This window comes from Lissotriton helveticus, chromosome 4_1, assembly GCF_964261635.1.
Source record: "Lissotriton helveticus chromosome 4_1, aLisHel1.1, whole genome shotgun sequence".
NCBI classification, from domain to species: Eukaryota; Metazoa; Chordata; class Amphibia; order Caudata; family Salamandridae; genus Lissotriton; species Lissotriton helveticus.
Window position 1 is genome coordinate 98,921,265 of NC_136063.1, and position 13,572 is coordinate 98,934,836.

A 13,572-nucleotide genomic window follows, 5' to 3' on the forward strand; every position below is an offset into this window, starting at 1 on the left:
CTAAGAACAAGATAAGACTGGATTACTGGTGGGCGGGGATGGATACCATGGCGGAACACACAGTGAGGGACTGCCTTGAATGCAGAAAATCTGATAAAATCCAACAGACAAGGAAACCCCCACTGGTGCCTGACAGACCCTGGTCCAAGCTAGCTCTTGACATAATTGGCCCCCTCAACCTCAAGAGTTTGAAGGAACGGTTCATACTGGTCATGGTGGATTACCACACAAGGTCGGTGGTTTATAAATGTGTCCACCAAATAGACACAAAGGTACTCATAAGCTTCCTAAAGGATGTGTTCTTAAGGAAGGCATCCCGGATATCTTGGCCACCGATAACAGGGTGCAGTTTACCTCAGAAAACATGAGGGAATTCCTAACCGACATGGGCATCGTCCACCATAAAACTGCCCTCTATTGTCCCTGTGCCAGCGAGTTGGTGGAAGGTATGAACCGCCTGGTGAAAGAGTGCATACTGCGCGCCGAGATTTTAGGCATCTTGGCAGAAGAGACAATGCAAGAAACACTCTGGGCCTATCACACGACTCCCAACTTAGTCACAGGGGTTTCTCCTCCTAGGTCATTAAAAGGGAGGGTTCCCAAAACCAGACTCTCGCACCATGTAAAAAGGCAGAATAGGTGTCATGTAAACCCTGAAGAGAGTGGTAAGTGAGTAACAGATCACCAAGCCTAGTACAAAGCAAGGTATGACACAAACCAACATGTAAGTGCTCGCACAATCAGGGAAGGCTGGGGTCTGGATAGACCTTTCTAAAAAAAAATAAGAAGTGAGGCCACAGGATTCTCTGAACCCATGAAAGTAACTAAGTTGGGAAGAAATGTTGTCCAGCTGGCCAACGGACATACATGGAGCATGGACAGGATTGTCCCTCACAAGGAAGTGTACGTCCTCCAGGTAGAGGCACTAATGTGAGTGGCCCCAAGGAGGTCATTAAGGCCCACAGTTGCACCCAATTGGACAAAAGACTACTGTTTCACATGAGAAATTTATGGTATCTATTTTCTGGTATTGTTTTGACCTACTGTTATGCGGTCCTTCTGACCCCGTTCAATTCAATGCAGTTCTGCTACTGCCCTGCACCCCGGTCCTTCCTCCCTCTTCCTTCCTTCCCTCTTTTCCCTCGGAAAGGAGATGAGTTGTAATTCCTCTTGGTATGCCCCGCCACCCCTCTGCCCTTCCACCCCTTGTACAGCCCAGGCTAGAATGTCTGAATATTCCACAGCTGACTCTAGCTGACTGGAACCTGTGATGGTGTTGAGACTGAATAAAGAAGACTCCTGATAACTTACCTATACATCTCTTCATTGTAATAATGTTCTTTTGGAGTTATATCAGGTTCTGCACTCACCCGTTCATCTCCGCTCACTGGGAGTGCTGCAAGTTTTCTTCGGTGTCATCTTTGGACTTTTCTGGCAGTTCTTCTAAAAATGCCCACTTGTCCGCAATACAAACGCAGTTTATTTAGTCTCCTCATCTCCCTTTCTTCCTTTTGATATGAGCCCTAGCATTGTTCCAACCTGCAAGGGCTCCACTATAAATTGACAATCGAATACCCTTGTTATTTCTGATTTTGCTTGATCAAATCGTGGAGCACTTGGGCGAAAATCTCTTCTCTTTTCTCCTCTTCTCTCATTTTGTCAGTAGTCAATTTCTAGAACTAGATTTATCAAGGCTGATATCTCTGTAGGCCTGTTGAGCACTTGTGCCAAGGCATCTTTTAATTTGTCGTGTAGGCCTCTATAAAAAACTGCAGCTATTTTTTCTTCTGGCCACTCTGTTTTGACCACCAACGTATTAAATCGGGCTAAATAAGCTATTAGGTCTTGGTTGCCTTGTTTCAGCTCCAGCAATTCCTTGTCCATTGGGTGTGGTGCTTTCCATCAATCGAATATCCTAAGAAATTATTTCTTAAACTCATTGAACTAATACAGGATTGGGTTGTTCCTTGTAACAAGCGGCATAGACCATCCGCTGCATCAACCACTGAGGTAGGAGAGAATGAAAGTCACATGAGACTGTGCATCTGGAAAAAATAGCTGGTCGACACATGAAATGGAGAGTACATTGGGTTACAAATATTTGGGCCTTTTGTCGATCTCCATTTAATCATTCTGGGGAAGCTACAACTGGTGACAATGAATGAATAATGTCTGTGGAGATCTTAGGGATTTGGCTCTCTGCAGAACTAGATTCTTCTCTTCTTCCTGACAATGGGAAACCATAGCTACTCCCTGTAATTAGACTATCCAGCTTCAAGCTTAAATCTGCTGTTTCTCTTTTGAATGTATTAAATCTAATCTCAAATTCCTATTTTCCTCTCGTACTCCTACTAATTCCTTCTGTATGCCTTCCAGCACTTCATTTAATTTACTGAAGTCTAAGCCTTCTGCCGGTCTACTCAGATGCTGATTTGAGGCACTTCACTCTGTCAAAGATACCACTGGTCAGCGTGCAAGTAAGATGCAGCTAATTTCCCAATGCCCACTTCAGAACAAACCCCTCTAGAATTTCACTACGAAACAATTTGATCCAAAAGGGGGAAAGGGGAAAGGGATTGAAAGAGAAGACAGCCGAACTGTCCTGGCACCGCGTCTACGTCTGTTTCTCGTCTATAAGGCTTCTTCAGGAATTTTTCTTAATCTGCAAAACATATTAATCAGTTTTTACACATATGCTTAATATTTCTCTTCTACTCAATGGTTAACATAGTTGTCTGATTTTCCTTTTAACCTTCGATTGGTCGCCCCTCCTCTTTCTATGTGAACTCAATTGTAACTAGCGTATATCTCTTAATGTTAAATAATAAGATATTGCTCAGTCACATTTCTTGATACCTCTTTCTATTTTATGTATACATTTACAATCCTTAACTTATTTTAATTTATTCTTGGTTTTTCAGGTACTTGCGTGACCTGGTATTTTATGTGGTTCTACTGCTTCACAAGATACTCAGGTATGAAAACTTTCCTTTGTCGTTTGTCTTATGCTGCTGTATTTCTGTTGCAGAGTTGATGGCTCACTGAAGAACCTGATTGAGGAATGACTAACCCACTTCCTTTTTCCTTATAGTATTTTCATCTCACTCAAGAAATAAAATATAAATGGGAAAGCGCTGATATATGCTCTCCTTTATACTCAAATTTCGCCCACTAAACACTCAGAAATATATATTGAATAGTCCTTGGGACTGTGCTGACTATTACCCACTTGACTGAAACATTCTCCGAGACTCCCAGTCACGTGAAAATTATACTCTACCGCCTTAATTCATTTTACAGGGGAAACTCACAGGAAACTGGTCTCTAGCCTAAAGGAACAAGAAAAGGTATGCAACACGTTCTAAATGCTAAATACTGATGCTGCAACTACCCTGTCTAGCCGGCGTAATGCTGACAGGAAAAAACACAGTTACTTGTTCTATCTCCTCAGGTGAAGTGCGAGGAGACCAGTATTTTATGCGCATTTCATATTCCCTTTGTCTTGAGATTTGTAGAACTAGAGCACTGACTAAAGGGAGAGACTCTGGCGGCCATCTTGGAATTCCAAGAGTTCCAACCCTCGAACCAATTTATTTTCGTCAGTCCCTTCCTGAAGAGTTTCTTGCTTTTAAGCTGGATTAAGCTCACACTTAACACCCTTGACTCTTTAGGTTTAACTTGTGTTCTGACACCCTTACAGTGCCCTAACCCTTGCAGTGTATTCACCCTACAGCACACTGACACTTACCGTGCACTGAACTTTGCAGTGCACTGACCCATACAACACGCTGACCTTTACAGTGCACGGACCCTTGCAGTGCACTGACCCTAACGGTACACTGACCTTAACAATACACTGACCCTTACAGCTTACTGACTGTTACCGTACACTGACTTTTACATTGCCCTGATCCTTACAGTGCACTGACAGTTACAGCGTACTGACCCTGGCAGTGCCCTGACCCTTACAGTGCACTGACCCTTGCAGTGCACTGACCCTTACAGTGCACTGCCCCTTACAGTACACTGACCCTTGCAGTGCACTCACCTCTACAATTTTCTTAGCCTTACAGTGCAGTGATCTTTACTCAGCATTTATCCTTACCGTACACTGACTCTTACAGCATACTGACCCTTGCCATACAGTGACTCTTACAGCAAACACCTATAGATTCCATGAAACAAAAAAGCATTCTCCAGAGCCTAGGGCTGTCAGTCATGTAGGGCTGGGTAAGGCTTGTCTTCCCTTCACTGCATGGCCACTTACAGTAAAGCCCACAGAAATGTTATTTAAAAAATCGTCTAAAACATATGAATATATAAGATTTTGCCCTGTTTGGTAAATTCCCTGAATATGCATATGACAGATCCGCTGCATGGACTGTGGGGTCAGCTTTCACCAAGACACTTCTGGAACATGAGAAGTTAGAGTGCCTCATGACAGCACCTCACAGCACCTCTGTAGACCCTCTAACCCTGTTAGTTTTCACATGTATAGTGCAGACGTTTTTATTTCTTTAATTTCGAAACTGCATCACATGTGGAAATGATCTGTATAAAAAACTGAAGGGCACCCAAGAAATGAGTAAAGAGTAAGCAGGGCAAGGGCTTGGGACATTGAAATCAAGGCTCACACAGAGCCCTGTTACACCTGTGATCCTGGTACAATCTGAGTCAGCCCATAAGGATAGGTCAAGGAGTCACACAAGAGCAACCAAGGGTCACAGTTGTGACCTCTGTGACCCCTAAATGATGTCCATGCCCACACACACACAAAAGGTCACATAAAATGAATATATTGAACCAGCACCCAAACAGTCCTACAGAGGGTTGTGAATACAGAGAAGGGTGTAAGAATATGGTGGGGTATTTACCCAGAGTAAAGTGTTTACCACATGTGGTAATATCTCCTATCCCTAATTTTCAACATGTTGGGGAGAATTACTGAGTGTTGGGTGGCTGAGCCGGCATGTTGGGAGGATTATTGACATTCTGTCCATCATTGTTGTGTTTGCAGTTACCGCTCTAAGTGTACTGGGGATGCTCAGACGTGAGTCCCAGGCACTCCACACCACTGGAATCAAGCTAGCCGGGCTGAAGAGAGGTGTTACCTCGAAACCGGGCCGGTCCTCGGATGCTTGTTTCCGTTCTGGGAAGGACATGGCTTTTGTAGTTCGGACTGGACTGTTCCCATGGGGCACAGGGTCAGCGCTGATTTGCATATCGCCATTGTCTAACCCAGGGTGGTGTGGAGTGGAAAAACGATGGATTTGGGCCCAGATCTTTGGACTGGGGTGAATGTGTGACATTGATCCACATTCTGTCCATCATTGTTGTGTTTGCAGTTACCGCTCTAAGTGTACTGGGGATGCTCAGACGTGAGTCCCAGGCACTCCACACCACTGGAATCAAGCTAGCCGGGCTGAAGAGAGGTGTTACCTCGAAACCGGGCCGGTCCTCGGATGCTTGTTTCCGTTCTGGGAAGGACATGGCTTTTGTAGTTCGGACTGGACTGTTCCCATGGGGCACAGGGTCAGCGCTGATTTGCATATCGCCATTGTCTAACCCAGGGTGGTGTGGAGTGGAAAAACGATGGATTTGGGCCCAGATCTTTGGACTGGGGTGAATGTGTGACATTGATCCACATTCTGTCCATCATTGTTGTGTTTGCAGTTACCGCTCTAAGTGTACTGGGGATGCTCAGACGTGAGTCCCAGGCACTCCACACCACTGGAATCAAGCTAGCCGGGCTGAAGAGAGGTGTTACCTCGAAACCGGGCCGGTCCTCGGATGCTTGTTTCCGTTCTGGGAAGGACATGGCTTTTGTAGTTCGGACTGGACTGTTCCCATGGGGCACAGGGTCAGCGCTGATTTGCATATCGCCATTGTCTAACCAAGGGTGGTGTGGAGTGGAAAAACGATGGATTTGGGCCCAGATCTTTGGACTGGGGTGAATGTGTGACATTGATCCACATTCTGTCCATCATTGTTGTGTTTGCAGTTACCGCTCTAAGTGTACTGGGGATGCTCAGACGTGAGTCCCAGGCACTCCACACCACTGGAATCAAGCTAGCCGGGCTGAAGAGAGGTGTTACCTCGAAACCGGGCCGGTCCTCGGATGCTTGTTTCCATTCTGGGAAGGACATGGCTTTTGTAGTTCGGACTGGACTGTTCCCATGGGGCACAGGGTCAGCGCTGATTTGCATATCGCCATTGTCTAACCCAGGGTGGTGTGGAGTGGAAAAACGATGGATTTGGGCCCAGATCTTTGGACTGGGGTGAATGTGTGACATTGATCCACATTCTGTCCATCATTGTTGTGTTTGCAGTTACCGCTCTAAGTGTACTGGGGATGCTCAGACGTGAGTCCCAGGCACTCCACACCACTGGAATCAAGCTAGCCGGGCTGAAGAGAGGTGTTACCTCGAAACCGGGCCGGTCCTCGGATGCTTGTTTCCGTTCTGGGAAGGACATGGCTTTTGTAGTTCGGACTGGACTGTTCCCATGGGGCACAGGGTCAGCGCTGATTTGCATATCGCCATTGTCTACCCCAGGGTGGTGTGGAGTGGAAAAACGATGGATTTGGGCCCAGATCTTTGGACTGGGGTGAATGTGTGACATTGATCCACATTCTGTCCATCATTGTTGTGTTTGCAGTTACCGCTCTAAGTGTACTGGGGATGCTCAGACGTGAGTCCCAGGCACTCCACACCACTGGAATCAAGCTAGCCGGGCTGAAGAGAGGTGTTACCTCGAAACCGGGCCGGTCCTCGGATGCTTGTTTCCGTTCTGGGAAGGACATGGCTTTTGTAGTTCGGACTGGACTGTTCCCATGGGGCACAGGGTCAGCGCTGATTTGCATATCGCCATTGTCTAACCCAGGGTGGTGTGGAGTGGAAAAACGATGGATTTGGGCCCAGATCTTTGGACTGGGGTGAATGTGTGACATTGATCCACATTCTGTCCATCATTGTTGTGTTTGCAGTTACCGCTCTAAGTGTACTGGGGATGCTCAGACGTGAGTCCCAGGCACTCCACACCACTGGAATCAAGCTAGCCGGGCTGAAGAGAGGTGTTACCTCGAAACCGGGCCGGTCCTCGGATGCTTGTTTCCGTTCTGGGAAGGACATGGCTTTTGTAGTTCGGACGGGACTGTTCCAATGGGGCACAGGGTCAGCGCTGATTTGCATATCGCCATTGTCTAACCCAGGGTGGTGTGGAGTGGAAAAACGATGGATTTGGGCCCAGATCTTTGGACTGGGGTGAATGTGTGACATTGATCCACATTCTGTCCATCATTGTTGTGTTTGCAGTTACCGCTCTAAGTGTACTGGGGATGCTCAGACGTGAGTCCCAGGCACTCCACACCACTGGAATCAAGCTAGCCGGGCTGAAGAGAGGTGTTACCTCGAAACCGGGCCGGTCCTCGGATGCTTGTTTCCGTTCTGGGAAGGACATGGCTTTTGTAGTTCGGACTGGACTGTTCCCATGGGGCACAGGGTCAGCGCTGATTTGCATATCGCCATTGTCTAACCCAGGGTGGTGTGGAGTGGAAAAACGATGGATTTGGGCCCAGATCTTTGGACTGGGGTGAATGTGTGACATTGATCCACATTCTGTCCATCATTGTTGTGTTTGCAGTTACCGCTCTAAGTGTACTGGGGATGCTCAGACGTGAGTCCCAGGCACTCCACACCACTGGAATCAAGCTAGCCGGGCTGAAGAGAGGTGTTACCTCGAAACCGGGCCGGTCCTCGGATGCTTGTTTCCGTTCTGGGAAGGACATGGCTTTTGTAGTTCGGACTGGACTGTTCCCATGGGGCACAGGGTCAGCGCTGATTTGCATATCGCCATTGTCTAACCCAGGGTGGTGTGGAGTGGAAAAACGATGGATTTGGGCCCAGATCTTTGGACTGGGGTGAATGTGTGACATTGATCCACATTCTGTCCATCATTGTTGTGTTTGCAGTTACCGCTCTAAGTGTACTGGGGATGCTCAGACATGAGTCCCAGGCACTCCACACCACTGGAATCAAGCTAGCCGGGCTGAAGAGAGGTGTTACCTCGAAACCGGGCCGGTCCTCGGATGCTTGTTTCCGTTCTGGGAAGGACATGGCTTTTGTAGTTCGGACTGGACTGTTCCCATGGGGCACAGGGTCAGCGCTGATTTGCATATCGCCATTGTCTAACCCAGGGTGGTGTGGAGTGGAAAAACGATGGATTTGGGCCCAGATCTTTGGACTGGGGTGAATGTGTGACATTGATCCACATTCTGTCCATCATTGTTGTGTTTGCAGTTACCGCTCTAAGTGTACTGGGGATGCTCAGACGTGAGTCCCAGGCACTCCACACCACTGGAATCAAGCTAGCCGGGCTGAAGAGAGGTGTTACCTCGAAACCGGGCCGGTCCTCGGATGCTTGTTTCCGTTCTGGGAAGGACATGGCTTTTGTAGTTCGGACTGGACTGTTCCCATGGGGCACAGGGTCAGCGCTGATTTGCATATCGCCATTGTCTAACCCAGGGTGGTGTGGAGTGGAAAAACGATGGATTTGGGCCCAGATCTTTGGACTGGGGTGAATGTGTGACATTGATCCACATTCTGTCCATCATTGTTGTGTTGGGAGGATTATTGAGTGATGAGTGCTGAGGGGATATGTTGGGGATTTTTACTGAGTGCTGGGTGGCTCAGCTGACGTGTTGCTGAGGATTACTGAGCAATGGATGGTTGAGCGACATGTTGGAGAGGCTTACTGAGTGATGGATGGATGGCCTTGCATGGGAAACAAACTTTACAATGCAGTCATTACATTGTACTACCTTTACAACGCAATCATTACAACTCAACATCCTTTACATCGCATCCCATTACAACGCAGCCATTACATCGCATGTCAGTACAACGCATGTCATTACAACACATGTCACTGCAACGCATGCCATTACAACATAATACAGGGTAAGTAATAGGGAATAGTAAGTTTTACGTTTCCACTATCCAACACTTACCCTACTGTTGCACTCACTGGAGTGGGAATAGTAATTGTTGGAGCGAACATGTTGGGGAGGATCACTGAGCGATCAGTGGGTAAGTGGACATGTTTAGGAGGATTATTAACTAGTGTATGACTTAGCTGGCATACTGAGGAGGATTGCTGAGTGATGGATGGCTAAGCTGACATGTTGCAGAGGATTACTGAGCAATGGGTGGATGACCTGGCATGGGAAACAATCTTTACAATGCAGTCACTACATTGCACTACCTTTACAAATCAGTCATTACAATGCAACATCCTTTACATCGCATCCCATTACAATGCAGCCATTACATCGTATGTCAGTACAACGCATGTCATTACAAGGCATGTCACTACAACGTATGCCATTACAACGCAATATAGGGTAAGCAATGGGGAACGGTAACTTTTACCCTCCCTTATCCAACAGTTACCCTACTGTTGCACTCACTAGAGTGGGAATAGTAATTGTTATCCCTACACTATCTCACACTTTCCCTACTGTTGTACTCACTGGAGTGGGAATAGTAATTTGTATCCCTACACTATCCAACACTTACCCCACTGTTGCACTCACTGGAGTGGGAATAGTACTTTTTACCCCTACACTATCTAACTCTTACCCTACTGTTGCCCTAAAAGTAATATGCAATGTAATGGTATGCGTTGTAATGGTATGCTTTGTAATGGAAAGCGTTGTAAATGTAGTTTCTAAAAATGTGTTGTGATGGCATGCGATGTAAAATCATGCATTGTAATGGATGTTGCGATGTAAATTCTGAGTTGTAGAGGTATGCGTTGTAACTGTTTGTGTTGTAACGTCATACATCCCCTGGCATGCCAAGATGGATTGCTGAGTGATGGGTGTCTAAGCTGACATGTTACGGAGGATTGCAGAGCGATCAGAGGCTAAGTTGACATGTTAGGGAGGATTGCAGATCGATCAGTGGCTAAGCTGACATGTTGGGGAGGATTTCTAACTAGTGCAGGACTTAGATGGCATACTGAGGAGGATTGCTGAGGGATGGGTGGCTGAGCGGACGTGTTAGGGAGGATTGATGAGTGATCAGTGGCTGAGCAGACATGCTGGAAAGATTACTGAGTGATGGGTGGCTGAGCTGGCATGCTGAAGAGGATAACTGAGTGATGGGTGGCTAGGCTGACATGTTACGGAGGACTGCTGAGTGCTGGATGGCTGAGCTGACATGCCAGGAGGATTACTGAGTGTTGGGTGGCTGAGCTGACGTGTTAGGGAGGATTGCTGAGTGATCAGTGGCTGAGCTGACATGCTGGAAAGATTACTGAGTGATGGGTGGCTGAGCTGGCATGCTGAAGAGGATAACTGAGTGATGGGTGGCTAGGCTGACATGTTACGGAGGACTGCTGAGTGCTGGATGGCTGAGCTGACATGCCAGGAGGATTACTGAGTGTTGGGTGGCTAGGCTGACATGTTGTGGAGGGTTGCTCAGTAATGGGTGGCTGAGCCAACATGCTGTATGGATTACTGAATGATGGGTGGCTGAGCTGGCTTGCTGAGGAGGATTATAGAGTGATGGGTGGCTGAGCCAACATGTTAGGGAGGATTGCTGAGTGATGGGTGTCTGAGCCGCCATGTTGGCGAGGATTACACATTGATGGGTGTCAACATGTTGGGAGGATTACCGAGTGATGGGTGGCTGAGCTGACATAATAGGGTGCCTAGCTTAGTGATGGATGGCTGAGCTGATATGCTGGGAGGACTATTGAGTGATGGATGGCTGAGCTGGCATGCTGAGGGGGATATCTGAGTGATGGGTAGCTAAACTCACATGTTAGCGAGGATTACTGAGTGATAGGTGGCTGAGCTGGCATCCTGGGAGGATCACTGAGTGCTCGGTGACTGAGCTGACATGCTCTGGAGGATTGCTGAATGATGGGTGACTGAGCTGACATGTTAGGGAGGATTGCTGAGTGATGGGTGGCTGAGCTGGCATGCTGAAGAGGATAACTGAGTGCTGGGTGGCTGAGCTGACATGCCAGGAGGATTACAGAGTGTTGGGTGTCTGGGCTGACATGTTACGGAGGATTACTGAATGATGGGTGGATGAGCTGACATGTTAGGGAGGATTACTGAATGATGGGTGGCTGAGATGACATGCTGGGAGGATTACTGAGTGCTGGTTGACTGAGCTGACATGCTAGGAGAATTACTGAGTGATGGGTGGCTGAGCTGCCATGCTCTAGAGGATTACTGAATGATGGGTGGCTGAGCTGATATGCTCTGGAGGATTACTGAATGATGGGTGGCTGAGCTGCCATGCTCTGGAGGATTACTGACAGATGGGTGGCTGAGCTGACATGCTCTGGAGGATTGCTGACTGAAGGGTGGCAAAGCTGACATGGGGATGATTAATGAGTGATGGATGGCTGAGCTGAGATGTGGAGGGTTGCTGAGTGATGGACACAGATCTGGACATGTACCTATGGTATTACTGACTAGGAGGCACATAAGTAAGGATGCATTTTTTTTTTTAAACAAGGCTTTAGAATAAAAGTAGAAATCATTTTCATCAGATGGGGGCATGGCTGACACTAAGGAGGAGGATAGAGCTTTAGAGAGTTCTGGTTTCCCTGTTTCATGTCAACATCAAAACCATATTTGTCTTCCCTGACCAAGGCGATGTACCTGATGCAGTGGGAAAGGAGTATGTGTTGAATTTGGCAAACAATGGCAAGATCAAAGCAGGAAGACATTATTATAAGCATTGAGACATGAGAAAAAATTGTGCAGGGTCTGCAACTTTAGTAGTGTACAAACCTCCTGCTCGTTGGATTGGGTGTCATAATGCATTTGTTGATCCTGTAAGGCAGCACAATAATTATCTATGTCAGAGGGCCGCCACAATGGTTGGGCTGTCAAGGTCCGGAACATATATTTTAATTCCAAAAAAGTACTTTTCTGAGGTAACCACCCAGAGATCTTTCTGGGAGGTTATTAAAATATTGTGAACCCCATGTAGGTGATGGATCTAGCCATGCCCAGTGCCTAATACTAACACTGCTAAGGACTGCTTTCAGTCATGGTTCATCCTCTCTGCACCAGAACTAACCTCAGGCCGATACGGAAAGGAATAATACACCTATACATGGATGAAATTGAAAAGCAATGAAATGTAGATATTTCTCCCTTTCCCTAGTCTTCACTCTCCCCTTTTTTCCACCCTACCCGAACCATTACCGTATCCCACTGAGAAAAATGAAATATTTATAAGATATGTTTAGATTTAATGGGAATTATGTAAGTCCAATACAGACATTATTTCAGACTGATGTATTATTGGAGGTTACACTGCTCTGTAAATAACACTATATATTGTTAATGTGGTCATAAATATCGAATTGAAACCCATCTATGTTTGTATATATTCTATGTGGTCAAATGTATATATTTGTGTATGTAAAATGTCACACAAGTCTAGGTTTTTCTTATATATATTAAAAAAAGTATAGATTTATTTGATCCCACATTAATTAATTTATTGTCACATTTTTTATATTTCATTTTTAGTGCAATAGACGGTAACCTGATGAAGACCGACAAGCCGAAACGCACGTAGTTTTATCTATGGCATTGCCTCCGTCACACATAAGTCTACTGTTAATTTGCTGTTTTTAAAGAATGTTTATAAGAAAATATGAATTTATGAGATCAATCAGTACATTTATATAGAGTAAGAGGTCAATATATAGAATCATGACCCTTAACAAATTTACAGAATATGAAATAATAAAATGAAAAAAATTATTTATCAATTTTGTGTGACAAGTTTTCAATGAAGTAATGAAGTGGGATATAAGTATTTGAATTACTAACTTCACAACCTAGAACTGTATGTGTGTGCTGTCAAATGTCGGACTGGCTTTACTACAGACCTTTATCTAAACTAATACACCTATACACCCACAGATGCCATATCATCCTGATATGCTTTAGAAGCGAAGGCCATGTACTGCATGAATAAGTCCTGATAAAGACTTGCGAGGCATATTCTCAAAAATGTGTAATAACCATTGCGAACGTTACTTAATGCAACTTCCAACATCGCTGTCTATTGTGGGAAAATTAAGCTGTGTTAACCAAGCATTCTCACCACAGCGGTACCATGCGATAGTCTCCAGATAATGCGTCAACTGACTGTGTTAAAATCAAAAACGCGAATGCAAAAAAAGCTGCGATGAGGCCAATCGCGATAAGAAAATCAGCAAAAAACAGCAACAGGCCTGCAATTCACAAGCGTCAGGCGGGAAAAATCACCATAAAAGTAGAAAAAAAAGATACCAACAAATGCCAAACAACAGCGAAGCACAATGGATGTTGCCAGAGCAACTATGGAGGATAACCAGAACCCCACAACCCGCTAGGAGGAACTGCCTGGGACAGGGAAGGCCAAAGAGAAGAAGAGTAGGAAAAAGCAGTGCAGTCCGCAGGAAAACAGGATCCTGGTAACGGAGGTGGTTGAACACCACTTCCAGGAGCAGTGCAGCCCAGTTGCTATGAGGAGACCCAACCCCATGCGC

General features: G+C 46.1%; 1 long non-coding RNA gene across 1 annotated transcript; it reads left to right on the plus strand.

Moving 5' to 3' along the window:
* Positions 1 to 3,297: 3,297 nt before the first annotated feature.
* Positions 3,298 to 12,807, plus strand: LOC144827039 (uncharacterized). Its single transcript, XR_013609987.1, has 2 exons — positions 3,298 to 3,347; positions 12,563 to 12,807. It is a non-coding gene; the product is annotated as an uncharacterized LOC144827039 (long non-coding RNA).
* Positions 12,808 to 13,572: the final 765 nt, after the last annotated feature.